Here is a 17,205-nt window from a genome sequence, read left to right on the forward strand (position 1 = left end):
TCAGACCTTATCCCCCACGCACGCCGTGAGACAAAAGACCCAAAATGCCAGAGAAATCCCCGCTCACAACAGGCAGCACACGACAGCACCGGCTTCTCCCCCAGGGGAAAAACCAACCAGGGGCTATCCTGAAGGAGATGGAAGCCCGGGGCTCACCCAGTGTTGAACTCCCCAGCTGGGCTCCGCAGGCACGGTCCCAGCACATGAAGCAGCAGGGCTGAAGCCTCGGGGTGTTTTCTCTCCCGGCTCGGCCTGGCTCGCAGCGACTTTGGGCTGCAGTGGTGCCGCTCTGCTCCTGCCCGCGCAGAGCCCCCGGGCTCCGACAAAGCAGCTGCTCAGTTCACCTCCAGGCACTCCAAGGCTCGCCACTGCAGCCTCTCCGAACCAAGGAAAGGGAAAGAATCCTTTGCCTGGTGTTATAAACAGAACCACACTCCCGGTACTAAAAGTTATTTCAGCATTTATTATAATAAAAAGAAAGGCCTAAAGCAAGGGGGCCCACGGGCCAAGCAGGAGCATTCCCATCAAGGAGGCTGCAGTGCCGGCACTGGCTCTTCTTGAGCAGCGATGTCCCCAACATTCCAGGTGGAGCGGCATGGGTTCAGTGGGTCAGATGCCCCTTTTTATCCTGTTTTTTGTCCCTTTGGATTGGTTTCTTTTTGGATCCTTCATTTGCATGAAGGTTTAAGGCGCTTGATTGGCCCATTACAGTTCTGTCCAGGCGGGCTCGTTTCGCTTGGGGGGTAGTGCACTTTCCTTAGGTTTATTATGGTACATAGCGTACTGTATTTCTTATAACTACCCTTTTAACCATAACCAAACTAACAGTGCATGCTTAACAATTATCAACTATTTTACAACCATTTCTAACCTATTTTTAACAGCTGGCCCAAAAAAGCTTTTCACCAAACAGAGAACCATGGTGCACAGAGAGAGCCGAGGAAAACCCAATCAGCTAGACGCCAGTGCAGTTGTTGGGGGTTGAGTTTTTAAATTTTCTTTCCTTGTTACTTGTGGAATTTTTTCCCATTGAGTTTCCAAGAAGCACTAATGGCTGTGTGCTTAAGATAGTAGGGAGGAGGAACTCCTCTACTTTTTTCGGGAGTTTCTCATGGGGGGTGGGCAGGACAGGACAGAGATACAACAAGAATAGAGGCAGGAAAAAAGACGAGGACTGTGCAGTTGGGGACGCTCTATCTGCTGGGCTTCGGAGAAGGACAGTCAGACCTGCTGCTTGGAGAATGGAATTCGCTGCCACTGTTAAAAGCAGGCAAATTGGAGCCGAGATAGTTTAAAAGGCTTGGGCCTGTTTATTAAAAACAAAAACAACTGAAGACGAGGCCCCAGGATAAGCCCAGGACCTCAGCAGCAAGTCAGAGTTACATGGAACTGTGCATGAATGTTACATGAAACACAGAGTGTTTCCTAGGATACCAGTTCCATGGAAAGACCTGGGTGCTCGGCACCTGGGGGTTTTTAAAGGCTCTTAAAGCTGCCGGATTGGTGCACTCTTCATCCCCTTGGTGATTGGCCCTTTTTCCGGTCCCTGGTTTGTCCCAGTTGGCGGTGCATTCCTGACCAATCATTCTGGGATGCTTCGATTTCACTGGCTGGCTCGTTGTCCAATTACAGTCCGGGCTGCTAGCATCAGGCCATAAGGTAACCTTCTGGAAAATTTTTACCACCCTCCTCTAGTGGGCACACGCTCATACTACAGTACATTTAACTTCATAACTTATTGCATTAATTAGGCATAACAATTCATTACATTTATTAACAATTCATAACAACATTACATCACTAACAATTTATAATTCCACCTGTTAAAACAAATTTATTTATAACAGCCACCACCATAACCCAGCTGGGAACCTTTCTTCTGCTGCTGGGCCCCGCATCTCCCTGCCCTGCCAGGACATCCCACAGGTTCCAGCTATTGCCGTAGAGTTTCTTATACATCTCGCCCACCACCCTGGGATTTTTTGCTCATCTCTGCCGTTCCAGCCTGCTGTTTCCCGAGAGTCTTGCTAGGGGCACAGGGTTTGGCTGCCCCAGGGCTTTGTGAAGCAAAGCCTCTCCTCAATCCCTTCTGCCTTCGGTCAAAGCCACCATGGCCGCGTGCTCCCTGAGCCCGCGACAGAGCGCCCCCTGCAGCCGCGTGGGGTTCACCGCACCCGCCCTGCCCGCCGGGAGCCAGCAGCGCCCCTGCAGGCTGTGCCCGGAACTGCACCAAAGGGGAAAGTGCCGCGGGCAAAAGGCTGGGACTGGGTTCCCATTCTGTTTGCTGTTAGTGCTGTAGTTGTTGTTGTTTGTTTGCTTTATTATACACACTAGTAAAGAACTGTTCTTCCTATTCCCATATCTTTGCCTGAGAGCCCCTTATTTTCAAAATTATAATAATTCAGAGGGAGAGGATTTACATTCTCCATTCCAAGAGAAGCTTTTTCTGCCTTCCCTAGCAGACACCTGTCTTGTAAACCAAGACAGCAGCAAAAAAGGAGCCTCTCCCTACCCGGTCCCAGGCTCCCAGGGCTTAAAAATACAATAATCATTCTTTGGGCACAAAGCAGAGGACCATGGAATGTACCATCACAATAATTCACTCCAAGACAATTGTATATACAATAATCACAGGTATCTATCTCTCTATAAAAGCATATACTGAACTCTGGATACAGCAATGCGCAGCTAGGACAGGAGTGAAGAGGCTGAACAGTGACTAGGGGAGATGTGGAGTGCACAGACGGAGCAAACTCTCCAAATGCTTTAACCTGATTCCCAGCTTTTCTGTGTTTCAAGGGTTTTGACTGCTGGATTTGAAAGAACGGAGATCTCACTGTGAAAAGCAAAGCAGTCTGGCACCAAACACTGCTGATGGAGTCAGAATCTGGACTTGTCACATATCAGATCTGAATATATATTGAACAGAAAATGCCCACAATATTTCCCAGCCCATCCCTCCTCACACATAACAAAAAGCGATTTGCCTTTTAAAAGGTAAAAAATGTAAAATGAATATTAAAAATGTTCCCTCATAAAAACCCACGTTAAGAAAATACAGAATAATGAAGTTGTCTAGAAAAACATGCTGTCATTTCTCAGGTGTTTAGCTCAATGTCAGCCAGGCTCTGTCTCCCAGGTGCCCAAGTCCCAAGGCCAGCTCTGAGCAGCCTCTCCTGGCTTTCCAGCCCGGCTTTCGCCCGGCTCTGCCCCAGGCAGGCACTCGGTGTTTCCGTGGTGGCCCTGCCCGCTCAGCTCCCTGTGCCCTGCAAAGGCGCCGAGGCTGCGCTTGGTGCCCCTGGGTGCCACTGTCCGAGGCAGTGACGAGCCCCGGTGCCCAGGCACAGCCCTGAGGGACACCCCTCGGCCCCAGCCTCCTGCAGGACACGGAGCCACTGCCCACAAGGCCTCGGCCCACGTTAAGAAAAACCCACGTTAAGAAAATACAGAATAATGAAGTTGTCTAGAAAAACATGCTGTCATTTCTCAGGTGTTTAGCTCAATGTCAGCCAGGCTCTGTCTCCCAGGTGCCCAAGTCCCAAGGCCAGCTCTGAGCAGCCTCTCCTGGCTTTCCAGCCCGGCTTTCGCCCGGCTCTGCCCCAGGCAGGCACTCGGTGTTTCCGTGGTGGCCCTGCCCACTCAGCTCCCTGTGCCCTGCAAAGGCGCCGAGGCTGCGCTTGGTGCCCCTGGGTGCCACTGTCCGAGGCAGTGACGAGCCCCGGTGCCCAGGCACAGCCCTGAGGGACACCCCTCGGCCCCAGCCTCCTGCGGGACACGGAGCCACTGCCCACAAGGCCTCGGCACATCCAGCCAGCCAATTCCTCCTGCCCCGAACAGCCTGGGCTGCAGTCTAACAAGGTTTCTACATCCAGCACACAAAAAAGTAGGTTACCCAGGAACTGTTACTCCTTTTTCACTCTTTCCTCTCAATGCCCTCAGGGCCCACATAGGGCATCAACATCTGTCTTGGTTTGAAAGACAGGTGCCTATAAAGGAAGGCGGGAACCACTCTTGGAATGGAAAATATGACCACCTCCCCTCTGAATTATTATAAATTTGAAATTAAGAGGCTTTCAGGCAAAGATATGAAAAAATAAATAACTGTTCTCTACCAGTATGTATGTGTATAACAAGGCAAACAAACAACAACAACGGCAGCAACAACAAACAAAACCCCAAACCCAGTCCCAGCCTTCTCTCAGCCGCAGGCACCTCCCCCTTCAGTGCAGTTCTGGTCACAGCCCGCAGGGGCGCTGGTGGCTCCCGCCAGGCAGGGCAGGTGCGATGATTCCCCCGCAGCTGCAGGGGGCGCTGCAGCAAGAGTTTTGGTGCCTCTCTGCACGTAGCAATGGTGGGCAGGCTGGCAGGAGAGATGGAAAAGGGGCTTCCTTTACATCACTGGGGCAGCTGATCCCAGTGCCCCTCCAGGTGGCAAAATGGGCTGTAGCAGGAACCTTGGAAGAACAGCTGGAAGGGCAGATGCCAGCACACCTGGGAGTGGGGAAAAAAAGACAGCAGAAACTCTGCGGCCATGCCCAAAGCCGTGGGGTGTCTGGATGTTGGGTTACAGTGTACCAAGAAGCCCTGAAGCAGGGCAGAGAAGAGTGGGGCTGAGCGGGGAATTGCTCCCCTGGGTAGCTCATCTGAGATGGCTGCTCCCTGGGTCAGGCTGCACAGAGGGGACGGACCCTGGCAGGGGACCAGGGGACTCCGCGTCCCAGGTCCTGATGTGGCATGCACTGCCTTTGGGCTCCCAAGCAGCAGAGAACCAAAGAAGGAAGCCAGTAAGCGCAGCCACAGTGCCAAAGGAAGAGTACAAAAAGAAACAGGCAAAACCCACAAGGCAACAGTATCTCTGGTCAGATGCATTGCGCAGCATAACCATTGAGCAGATTGCCCACTCTGACAGGAAATCCTGGGCTGGCTCTCACCCATCCCAATACTTCCAGAACCAGGGGAGGTAAGGGGGGACCAGCAACCACCACAGAAACAAAAAAACCCCAAAAATTATATGGGATAAAAAAACATCCCCAAGACAATGCCTGTGGGCCAGAGAGAATTAGAATCACGGAATCATTTAGGTTAGAAAAGATGTCCAAGACCTACCAGTATTCCCTGATGCCACTAGAAGAAATAATTGAAAACCAAAGGTGAGATTTTATGGGGCTGAAAGTCAGTCTGCTCTCCCCAATGAGCTGCTGAAGTCAATCTTCAATCCAATGGATTTTCCTGCCCATGTTCATCCAGGTACCTGTGGGGAGCCAAGAAGATGTAGAACCCACCAGCCAGGTGTCTCTCCGGCACTGCTAACCAGGACCATAAATCACCAGGTCTCTGCCCATCAGGGGTCACTGGGGATCATCCAAAAAGGATTCTCCCATGGGGAATGGAGCTGGAGCAGGGCATGAAGCTCTTCCCTCACTCAGGGCACTCGCAGGGCGTCCCCTACTGGTGGCTCCGTTGATGTTGGGTCAAGTGAGAGCTCCTAGAGAAGCTCTTCCCACACTCTCCACACTCGTAGGGCCTCTCCCCGGTGTGGATACGACGGTGGGTGACGAGATGGGAGCTTTGCTTGAAGCCTTTCCCGCAGTCAGGACAGCAGAAAGGCCTCTCCCCTGTGTGTATTGGCTGATGTAGAAGGAGATGGGAGCTGGTATAAAACCTCTTCCTACACTCTCCACACTCGTAGGGCCTCTCCCCGGTATGGATGCGCCGGTGGATGACGAGGTATGAGTTTTGCTTGAAGCCCTTCCCACAGTCAGGGCAGCAGAAGGGCCTCTCCCCTGTGTGTACTGGCTGATGTAGGAAAAGCTGTGAGCTGGTCCGAAACCTCTTCCCACACTGGGGACACTCGTAGGGCCTCTCCCCGGTGTGGATGCGCTGGTGGCTGGAGAGGGTGGAGCTGTGCTTGAAGCGCTTCCCACAGTCATGACAGCGGAAGGGCCTCTCCTCTGTGTGTATTGGCTGATGTTTGAGGAGATGGGTGCTGCTCCGAAACCTCTTCCCACACCGGGGACACTCATAGGGCCTCTCCCCAGTGTGGATGCGCTGGTGGATGATGAGCTGGGAGCTCCATAAGAAATTCTTCCCACATTCCAAGCACTCATAGGGCTGTTCCCGTTTCCTGGTGTGGATCTTACAGTGCTTCATGAGGGTGGAGCTCCGGATGAAGCACTTACCACATTCCAAGCACTTGTAGGGTGATTCCCCAGTGTGGATCTTGCGGTGCTTGATGAGATCAGAGTTCCGGATGAAGCTTTTCCCACATTCCAAGCACTTGAAGGGCAATTCACAAGTGTGGATCTTCTGGTGCTTGATGAGGTTGGAGTTCTGGATGAAGCTCTTTCCACATTCTAAGCACATGTAGTGCAATTCCCTAGTGTGGATCTGGCAGTGCTTAGTGAGATTGGAGCTCCGGCTGAAATTCTTCCCACATTCCAAGCATTTGTAGGGCCGTTCTCCAGAGTGGATCTTCTGGTGGCTGTGCAGGTGGGAGCTCCGGCTAAAGCTCTTCCTACATTGCCCACACTCATAGGGCCGTTCCCCAGTGTGGATCCTCTGGTGCTGGATCAGGTCAGAGCTCCGGCTGAAGCTCTTCTCACATTCCCCACACTTATACGGACGTTCCCCAATGTGGATCATCTGGTGATGGATCAGCTAGGAGCTCCGGCTTAAGCTCTTCCCACACTCCCCACACTCATAGGGCCGTTCCCCAGTGTGGAACATCTGGTGCTGGATCAGGTCGGAGCTCTGGCTGAAGCCCTTCCCACATTCCAAGCACTTGTGGAGCTTCTCCCAAGCTTCAGGCTTCTCCACCAGCTCCGAACTCTGTCTGGATCTCTGGCCTTCCCAGCACGGGGAAGGTGTTTCTTCCTTGCAGCTCTCTGGGCTGGATATGCAGCTGCTGCCTGCAGGGGATCTCCAGGGCTTTTCCTCTTCCTCCATCTGGCCAAGGCTTGAGAATGGCAAATCCTGGTTTGGGGCAAAAAACAAGGAGGTGAGTGCCTTGGGGTGGGGTTCCTCCTGAACAAATCCATCTCAGGAAGTCACCAGATGTTTTGTGTCCATAAAAATCTCCAAAGCACCAAGATTCAGCCCCCAAAAAACCTCTTGTAGGAGGGTTCTCTCTTGTCTCTCCATTTTTGGGTTCTGAGGGTTTCCCTTCCCTGGGCTGATGGGGGTCCTATGGCTTCTGGCATGGCCCGTTCAAGGGTCTTGCTTAGGGATGATCCAGGGGTTTTGAGGGTACAGTGATCCCTTTTCCCCTGACTCTCTGCTCCAGGGTTCCACAGATCCCAGGGGTCCCCCCACTCCAGGCCCTTCTGCTCTGCCCTTCAGGTTGCCAGGGGTCCTCCAGCTCTGAGTGAGTTCTCCTCTCTTCCCACCCCACCCCAAGGGTCTTGGGGTTTCCCTCCACCGCTCTCCTGGAGCATCATAAAGACCCATGTCCTCCCCTCACCAGTACCTGGATCCCAAATATCCCCCAAAGGGGGAACTGCAACTCAGCTTTGGGGTCCTGCAAGATCCAAAATTCTCCCCAAAAACCAAGCCCTCACAGTGACCCACAAAGTTATTTGGATCTTGAGTCAGCAATCTGCAAACTCCAAACAGTCTCCATTAAAAAAACTCCCTTGAGGACTCTCTGATATATCTGGGGCGACCTTCCCCTCCCTGGCCACCTGCAGGATGGAACCTTGTACTTCTCCTGTCTCCCTTCTCTTCCTCCCATGCCTCCTCCCTGCCAACCCCAAACCTCTCTTTCATCCTCCCCTCTGCCCAACATCTGCCACAGCACCAGCTGGTGGATGGGGGGAACACCCCCCAAAAATCCCCCAGGGATGGACAAGAGGGTCGGGGACCCCCCCCAGTGCAGATCTATCCCCTCCTAGAGTCCTGGAGAATCGCTCCAGGGATGATGTGATGGGGACATAAAGAGACCCCCTGCAATCTCCTGCTGTGCCCCCTCCCCTAGTCCCCCTCTCCTACCCCTTTCCATCATCTGTCCTAATCCCAGCTCTGCCTAGCTGAGTTTGGGGGTGATCCACCCCCTTCCTGCACTCACTCTAGGTGTCCTAAATGTCCTTTTATGACTCCTCTCCCCCTTTCCCATCATGTTGAAAGGAATAAATGAATAAGTCTTTACAAACAGATGGCATGAATCGGCTTGGAGAAAGGGCCAGGAACTTGTAGATGAGGAACTGACAATAGTAATCATCAGTTTCAGAAAAAAGTTATTAATTCACATAGACTTGTGGCTCAGCTAAAGTCCGGCTACATCCCTGAACTTCAAGAAGAAAAACAAAGATTTAATAGAGCCATTAATATAATGTGTAAAAAAAAGGAGAGAAAGTTCAGGAAGTTTGCACAGTCGCCCAAAGCTAATTAAGGATGTGGATACCCCAGGGGGAACAACGCAGTAGGACAGGGACCAGCTCTGGGATACAGGCTCTGGAGGGCACCCTGAGCACAAGGAGGAAAACAAAGGAACATCTGGGAAATGCAGATTGTACACGGAAAAATCAGAATTTACTTTTATGGATTTTAATTTGGTGACTGCAAAACGAATGATTTTGCAGAAAGCTCAACATGTCAGAGGATGAGCACCCACAGGAAGTGAGCGGGGCTGCAGGAGTGGCAGAAGAAGGCCCTGGAGCACTTGGGCACAAAGGCACAGCAGCTGAATGCAAGAAGGGATGAGCAAAAGCCCAGGCTGAAGGCAAAGGCCATGGCACAGTTCCTACAGCCCCTCAGGGATCAACCCCAGAGCCCAAGGGGGCCCCAGCACCCAGGGGACGGGGTTGGCCACAAGCACCTGCAGAGGCATTGCCCTCCTGGACAGGGGAGAGCCCACCCAAACAGCCCCTGGGAAGGACTCAGGGCTCCAGCTGCAGGGCACAGGAACACTGGAAACAGAGACAGCAGCACCCTCAAGAGGAGCAAGTCCACCCTTTGATGGACATGGATTGTCAGGGGTGTCACAGCTCCCATCACACCAAGGACCCACCACAATGGAGCCCTGGAGAACATTCAGGGTGGGTCTGAATCGAGAGGAGGCCTCTCCTGATGGACACAGGGACCTCTTGATCTACTTTGAATCTCAGTTGTAAGGGGGGAAAATTGTCAAGAAGTTGTTTGATCATTCATGGGATAAGTGGGAAAAATGAGCAGATGTGTATTCTTCAACCACTATTAGTAGATGTGGGAGATAGATTTGAAATGCATGGATTTCTACTTCCTCCTAATTGTGATTATCATTTACCTGGGAAAGGATTCCATGGCTAATGTGGAAATAGAGATTTATATTCTAAAAGCTAAAACAGAGGCTAATGCTGTACCTTTGAGTCAGATAAATGGCAAGGCCTGTGCTGAAGTGAACCCAGAAGTGTGGGCAGCCCCAAGCAAAGAGGGAAAAATTGATATGGAGCCTCTTCAAAGTACTTTCAAGCAACCAGGACAAGTGGTGTCTAAAAGCAACACCCTATTCCAAGGGAGGGAAGGAAGGGCTCACAGCCTGGTATTGAGTCCCTGCTAAAGGCAGGGCTTTTGGAGCCAGGGATGTCTTCCTACAACACTCCTAACCTGCCAGTCAAGAAACTGGATGGATGGACACGAGGAGGAAAACAGAATTTTCAAGTGTTAAAATAAAGATTAACTGAGGCTGCTGCCCTGGCCCTCCTAGACAGGAAAAAAGAATTTGAATTGTATGTGGAGATTAAACAGGGCCATGCCAAAGGAATTCTTCTGCTAAAATGTTTAACCCAGTGGCCAGAGTGGCCTCGTTGTCTGCAGAATTGTACACCCACAGCTTTCACGGGAACCGAGGCCTGAAAACTGACAGCAGGAGCATCTCTTACTGTTCAAGTCTGGCATCAAGTTAAAGCTTTGGCAACCAGAAGAGCCTCTAAATGGATGAGCAGTGCTTGGTTATTACACTATGAAACTTGTTCAGTGGCACAGGAGGATTCTGAACTGAGGGCAGGGGAAGGGTTTAACCCAGCCTCCTGTTTGAACAGCCTGAAGAAGGGCTGGGAAGAAATCCAGGACTGCATTCAAGTGACAGAGCTCCAGAGCCAGACTGGGAGAGGTTTATGAGACACATCCACCTTGGCACTTTGCTGTTCCCAACATCCAAGCAGGACATCGGGCCCTGCCTAAGGCTGCAAAGCAGCACCACTGGTGGCCAAGTGGCATGGCCCATGCCAAGTGGCCCTGAGGCCAGAAACAGCCGCCAGCACAGCTGAACACGGGGGACCCCTCAGCCTCGGCTCCAGGGCTCTGAAGCCCCGGAGATTTGAACTTCCCGCCCGCAGCAGGAGGATGGGAGGCCCCCACTGAGCCTACACTGAAGGCAGCGCAGCAGCAGCCAGGCCTCCACAGCGGGGCAAGCCCCTGGGACTGCCCATACATCCTCTGCTCAAATCCTCCGCCTGGCCACCCTCCTTTGGCATCTCCAGACACCGGGGCCAATCCTCGCTGCCGCTGCTGCAGCTTCAGTGCTTTCTGTGCCTGCACTGCCGCAGCTGCTGGGGAAGACAACGGCACAATTCCACTCTGGGTCTCAGTTACACTCACACACTGCGCTGCCTGGGATTAGAGTCCGCCATGAGAATGTTTCTTCTTAATAATCCTACTTTTATATTCTCAGTTAGACTTAGACCAGGGGTGTGAGATTAAATTCCTATTCTTAGCAGAAGAAGTTGAAAAAAATTTTTATGTCTTTGGATTGTTTTTGTGCATGTGTTTAAGTGGCTGTTAGTGATGGAAAAATTTTGGTATGGGTTTGGTGATGTTTACCTATTGGTTGCAATTGCAAAACTAGAAGAGCTTTAAAGGTGACCCTTTAATGCATAAACAGTTAATAGAATACCGCTTAAAAAAAACACCTTGTTTTTTGTTGGTGGGCCACATGTGAGTAACAGAATGGCTTCCCTGGAAGAGAAGATTCCTTCCAGGCAGCCAGCAGAACAGTTTTAGAAATGCAAATTAACACTGCTGGGGCAAAGAGTGGACAATGTACCTGGGTCTTCCCGCCTGGAGGAAGAATTGGGCTGATTCCCTCTGCCCCTCACCCCAAGCTCTGCCTGCTTGCACAGATGCAATCTGCACAGCTGAAGGCAGAGCCCATGATGAGGATCTCTGACTCTGCAACAGAAATGGGTTAAAGTGCAAAGGGAAACAGCAAATAAAGAATGTATTGAGAACATCACTAAAAAAAGGGGGAAATCATCCCTCTGCCTACTCCAACATGTGCTGTCACTGTCTATGTTACATAGGATGTATTACAGCACTGGAGTTTTTTGCTACCAAAAGTTCAGAGAAATCAGTTGGAATCCAAGTATGTGATGATTTAATGAGAGAAAATTGGTCAATTGTTGCAGTCCTGGTTGGAGACAGTGCCCAAAAATGGGGAAAAGATGAACAGCCACCAGAACAAATCCTACAACACCATGGACCAGCCCCTGGGAACCCAAACCAATTCATATCAGGAGACAGAGAAACCATTTATCATGTCAATGGCATCATTCGATTACAAGCTGTCCTTGAAATAAGAACCAAGCAGACACCTCCAGCTCCTGACCTTCCTGCCGACCAATCCACTGAAATGAGGAACACAACATTTCACCAGGGGATGGGATCAGATTATCATCTAGCAGAAAAAGGAGGAATTTGTGGAAAATTAAATGACTCAAACTGTTGCTTGCAAAGAGATGACAAAGGAAAAGTGGTGAAACAGATAAAAAAGGAAATAAGAAAGTAGCTCATGTATTGGTCCAAACTTGGAAAGGATGGGAATGGGACACGGTTTTGTGGCTCCCTGGCAGACCATGGGTTAAACGAATGCTGTTTCTCCCCTTACCTGCTGCAGCAACTCTCATCTTTTTACCATACTCCTTGGGAGCACAGCTCATTCAGCAGATGAGCGAGGGGATGCAGGTGGCATCCAGGCCTCCTGATCAGAAACGGCTACAAAAGGACAGGTAATGAGGTCACCGAGAATAATCCCAAAACCAAAGAGGACCCAGGAAGAAAAAACAGAGTCAATGAGTGAATCTGCTTGGAGATGGGGCCAAGGACTTGTAAACAGGGAAGTAAGGGGGGAAACAACCCATTTCAGGAAATGTTACTAACTGACACGGACAGCTGCTCAAAGTCCCGCTAAATTCCTCAACTCCCAGAAGAACAAAGACTTAACAGAGCCACGAATATCGGATATTATACACAAGGAGGGGTGCACATTAACGAGGACATGCAGCAGGCGCATCGGGAAATCTGAACCTTCCAAGTCCCTCAGCCAAGTGGGCAAAGGCAGAGAGAGATGCGGCCGGGAAAATGAGCATAAAAAGGAGGCTGCGTACTACAACAATGGGAGAGACCGCATGGCAAATGCCCCACGGCCTCTCCCTCTGCCCAGCAATAAAGTCACTTTTACAGGACTCCTCGGTCTCCTCTGGGCACAGAAACCTCCGGCGACGTGAATTTCCCCGCACGGCCCCGGCGACGGGGCAGCCACCTCTGTCCTAGCCACAGCAAGCGGGACGAGGCAGCGCTGCTCCGGCAGCGGCTCCTGCCCAGGCAGCGGCGGGAAGGAGAGCGCGGGCAGCCGCTCCCGCAGCGCCCTCGGCCCAGGGCCACCACGGGCCGGACACGGCACAAGCAAGCCGCCGCAGCCCCCTGCCGCCCCCTCCGCCCGCAGCGAGCCCCGAGCCCCCGCAGAACCCAGCGCGGCTCCCACCTGCGCCGGGGCCGCCTCCCAGCTCCGCCAATGCCGCCTCCCCGGCCTCCGGCCGCTGCCGCCGCTCCCGGGCCCGCACAGACGCTCCGCCAATGGCGCCGCTGCCCAGCCAGGGCCGCCCTCAGGCCGCCAGCGGGGCCGTGCTTCGCCCCGCTCTCACCAATCAGCGCGCCACAACCACGACTGACGGCACAGCCGGCCAATCGCAGCGAGGGGCGGGCTCTGCACACGGCACCGCCTCGCCCCGCGCTCTCAGGGCCCCCCGGGCTGGGCGAGGGCAAAGCCGCAGCTGAGGAACAGCCCTGGAACGGGCCCGGGCCCGGGCCGGCATCCAGCGCAAACACAAACAAACTTCTCCGCACCTCCCGACACGGTGTAAGAGTCCGTCTGAAGCCCCTCATTTTCCATTTTGCCTTCCGATTGCCACGAGAAAGAATCCCTTCCTCCACTGCAGTTCCGGCTTAGAACAGGACACAGTGCAGGTGCAACCACTGAACCGTCATGCTAGCTGTTCCCAACAAGGCCTGGCAAGAACTTGGCAAGGACTTGGCAAGGACTTGGCAAAGACCTGACATGGACCCAGCACGGGACAGCCTGATGCGCAGCCTGCTTCTAATCTCCGTTCTTAAGCCAAATGAACTTTTGGGGTGACTCTCTGTCTTCATTGAAGACCCCTCATCTGCCTCGTTACCACTGTGACAAAGAAAGAATGAGAACCCTCCTCCCAAGGACTGAGACTGAGACCCCTACTACAGGGAGGAGGGGAAATTGGTGGTCTGACCACTAATGACATGACCTGTTTCCCTTCAGTGATTCAAATGGACTTATTCTTCATTGGATTCGTCTTGCTTTGGTGGTTTCTGTGGACTCACCTGTTCCCTCGGGGCGATTACAATGGACTTTCATTGTTACACTTGTTCCCCCCTCTTTCCTCTGTGGACTATAACTGGAGCCCCGAGTTGACCAGAACTTCGAAGACTCCCCCGACACGACAGACGGATCCCCATCGTCCGGAGCACTGAGGATCTCGCCTGTGTTGGTAGCTATTCCCATATCCCTCTTCTCTCTCTCTCTCTATCCTTTTATCTCCTTTCCGATCCCCACTATCGCATTTACTGTTTTGGCCCCCACTAAAGGTGCATTTGTTGTGATTAACTGATAGTCCCTTGTTGTTTGCCTTTTTTGCACTTTTGGGATCGGTGAAAAGAACCATCACGACACCCCGCAATAAGCGGATCGTGACACATGGCTTTCCCGGCCCTGCGCCTTCGCTGCCTCCGCCTCTGTGGCAAGCCCACGAGCCTCACTTCTCCTACCCCCTAATTAGGAGCATCAGTGCATCGCTTTGATTTCCCCTAAAAAGGGAAAACCGGCCCAGACGCCTTCGGCTGAGTGCGGGAGTGGAGAGATTTCTGGCAGAAAATGACAAAAATGTTTTTTTCCCCGGGCTGGGAAGAACCAACCAAACCGAACTGTGGTGGCACGGCACAGCACAGCAGCGCCTCTCTGCCGCCCCAGCTGAAGCCCTCGCTGGCTGCTCCAGGCTCCATGGGCACACTGGGAGCTCTGGGAAGGGGCCCTGGCTCGGGGCGCAGCCCCCGGGGCAGCCCCACGGCCCCCACGGCAGTTCCAAGGCTCCTCCGGCCAGGATGCAACGTGGCAGGGCGAGCAGGGGAAGGGACGGGGCTGCCGGCGCCAAGGGAACACGAGGGACACCGGGGGCACTTCACAAACATTTAATGCAAAAGATAAAATCATAAAGAAGCCAAAAGCAACAGCAACAGTATCACCATAGCACAGGGCCACACGAGGCATGTCCCATTGTAGTGGGGTGATGCTGGCCCGATGCCACGCACCCACCAAAGCCACTTTCTCACTGCCCTCCACAGCCAGACAGAGAAGACAAAATTTAACCAGGGGTTCATGAGCTAAGGACCGGGAGAGTTCCCTCATCAAACACCATGAGCAAAACAGGAGATATGAATCTCTGCTCAGGGACAGCAATCATTCCCCTGCTGCACTGTGGGGTCCCTCCCATGGGAAAGTTGCCCAGCAACTTCTCCAACCTGAGTCCATCCCATATGCACCAGCCCCCCTCCAACTCCTGCATCCTGGGTCACTCTGTCACAGAGTCAGTCCTTCAAGGACAGATGTCTCCAGCAGGGGCCCCTCTGTCCACGAGTCTTCCATGGAGTCACAGCCTCCTCTCAGGCATCCCTGTGCCCCGGCATAGGCTCCTCCCAGGGCTGGAGGTGGATCTCTGCATCCCCGTGAATCTCCAAAGGCCATCAGTCTGCAGTTCCAACCATTGATCTGTGTCCCAATGGATGTTCCTGCCCCTACATTCATCAAGGTGTTCACAGGGAGGCACGAAGATGTGGAGCACCCCCAGCCAGGTCTCTTCCCAGCATGGATCACCAGGACCATGGATTACCAGGGCTCTGCCCAACGGGGGTCACTGCGGATCATCTGGCGCTGATCTTCCCATGGGAAATGGAGCTGGAGCAGTGCACTGAAGCTCTTCCCGCACTTGGGGCACTCGCAGGGCTTCCCTTAACAGGTACTTCCATGGGTGTCAGGTCAAGGTTGAGATCTGTGAGAAGCTCTTCCGCACTCAGGACACTCGCAGGGCACCTCCCCAGTGTGGATGTGCTGGTGTGCCCTCAGGTGGGAGCTCTGGCTACAGCCCTTTGCACACTCCCCACACTCGTAGGGGCATTGTCCTGTGTGGATGTTCTGGTGCTGGATCAGGTGGGAGTTGCAACTGAAGCTCTTCCCACATTCCAAGCACTCATAGGGCTTTGCCCCTGTGTGGATCCCATGGTGGCCTATCAGGATAGAGATCTTCCTGAACCTCTTCCCACACTCCCCACACTCACAGGGCTTCTACCCAGTGTGGCTCTTGCAGTGATTGATGAGGTCTGGGCTCCACCCAAAACCCTTTCCACATTCCCCACACTCGAATGGTCTCTCCTCGGTGTGAATCCTCTGGCGTTCCCTCAGGTGGAAGCTTCAGCTTCCAAGCACTTCTGGAATTCTCCCCGCTCTGAGCTTCTCCACCAGCTCTGAGCTCCGGCTGGATCTCCAGCCACCTTCCCGGCACAGGGAGGGTCTTTCCTCCACACAGCTCCCTGGGCTGGGTTTGCAGCCCCTCCTCATGCAGGATCTTGGGTGCTTTCCCTCCTCCCTATTGGATTCCTGAGCCCTGGAGCCACTCAAAATGGCCTCTTCTACAAGGTTCTTCCTCTTCCTGGAAGCCTCCTCCTCCATTTAGCCAAGGCTTGGGATTGACAAATCCTGGTTTGGGGAGAAAACAAGGGGTAAGCATGTTGGGTTGGGGGTTCCTTCTGCCCAACTCCTTCTCCAGAAGCCATCAGGTATCTTGTGTCCATGAAAACCTCCAAGATATTAAGATTCAGGCAAAAAATACCCCTCAAATACCAAGACACAGCCCTAAAACACCCAAAACTTCAATACTGAGGCAAAGACTCCTCCAAAATATTAAGATTCGTCTCCCTGCAAAAACCAAACCACCAACATTTAGCTCAACAAATTTCAGAAAGAACAAGATTCACCTCTCCCTTGCCCCAAAAAATAAAGATTCAGTCCAAGAGATCCACATTCAAGCCAAAAGCTCCAAGATTCAGAAAAAAAAAAAAAAAAAAAAAAAAAAACAAAAAAAAAAACCTTTTCAGGAGTTCCCCCTCTCAGTTTTTTCCACGTTGGGCTCCGAGTCATTCCTTGTCTCTCGGCTTCTGGGGGTCCTGCATGTTTTGGGGTCCCCGTATCCAGGGTTCCCGCATTCTTTGGGTTGTTGGGGGTCCCGGGAATCCCAGAGGTCCCCCCTTTCCAGGCTCCCCATTTCAGGGTCCAAAAGGTCCCTGGTTCCCCCACTCTCCATCCTCCCCCTCTCTTCAGGCTGATGGGGGTTCCTCATCTCCGGGATCACCCCTTTCCACTCTCCACACTCCGTGGCTCCCATGCTTCCCCCATACCCAGCTCTGCCAAGGGTTCCACAAAACTGGTGTCCCCCTCAGACCCCGCCGGCTCCTGGCGATCGCCACGTGGATCCCAAGCCTGACCCAGGGAGACCAACCCACAGGCGGGGGGAGACCCCACATCCCCCTGCCCACGGCCAGGGCTCTGCCAGGAGCCGCCAGTGGGAACCCCCGTAGAAAACCCTCCCAGGGACCACCCAAGATATTCGGGGTGAGCTCCCCCTCCCCAGTCACCTGCGGGATGTGGGGTGGGGGAAATGCTCCCGGGGCAGGGAGGCTGCAGATACAGAGAGCAATGGATGCATGTGGTGCCTCCTCTTCCTCCTCCTCCTCCTCCTGCTGCTCCTCTATCCCTGCTCTTCCTCCCGCTCCTCCTCCACTTCCTCGTTCTCCTACTTCCATCCGCTCTTCCTTTATCCCTCCTCCTCCATCCCGGCTCCTCCTCCCCCCGACGACCAGCGCTCACCTTTGGCC

General features: G+C 53.1%; 1 pseudogene; it reads right to left on the reverse strand.

Annotated features, from left to right (window-relative positions):
* Nucleotides 1–443: 443 nt before the first annotated feature.
* LOC128821244 (zinc finger protein 271-like) lies at nucleotides 444–6,969 on the reverse strand (annotated as a pseudogene).
* Nucleotides 6,970–17,205: the final 10,236 nt, after the last annotated feature.

This window comes from Vidua macroura, chromosome 37 (genome assembly GCF_024509145.1).
Source record: "Vidua macroura isolate BioBank_ID:100142 chromosome 37, ASM2450914v1, whole genome shotgun sequence".
NCBI lineage: Eukaryota > Metazoa > Chordata > Aves > Passeriformes > Viduidae > Vidua > Vidua macroura.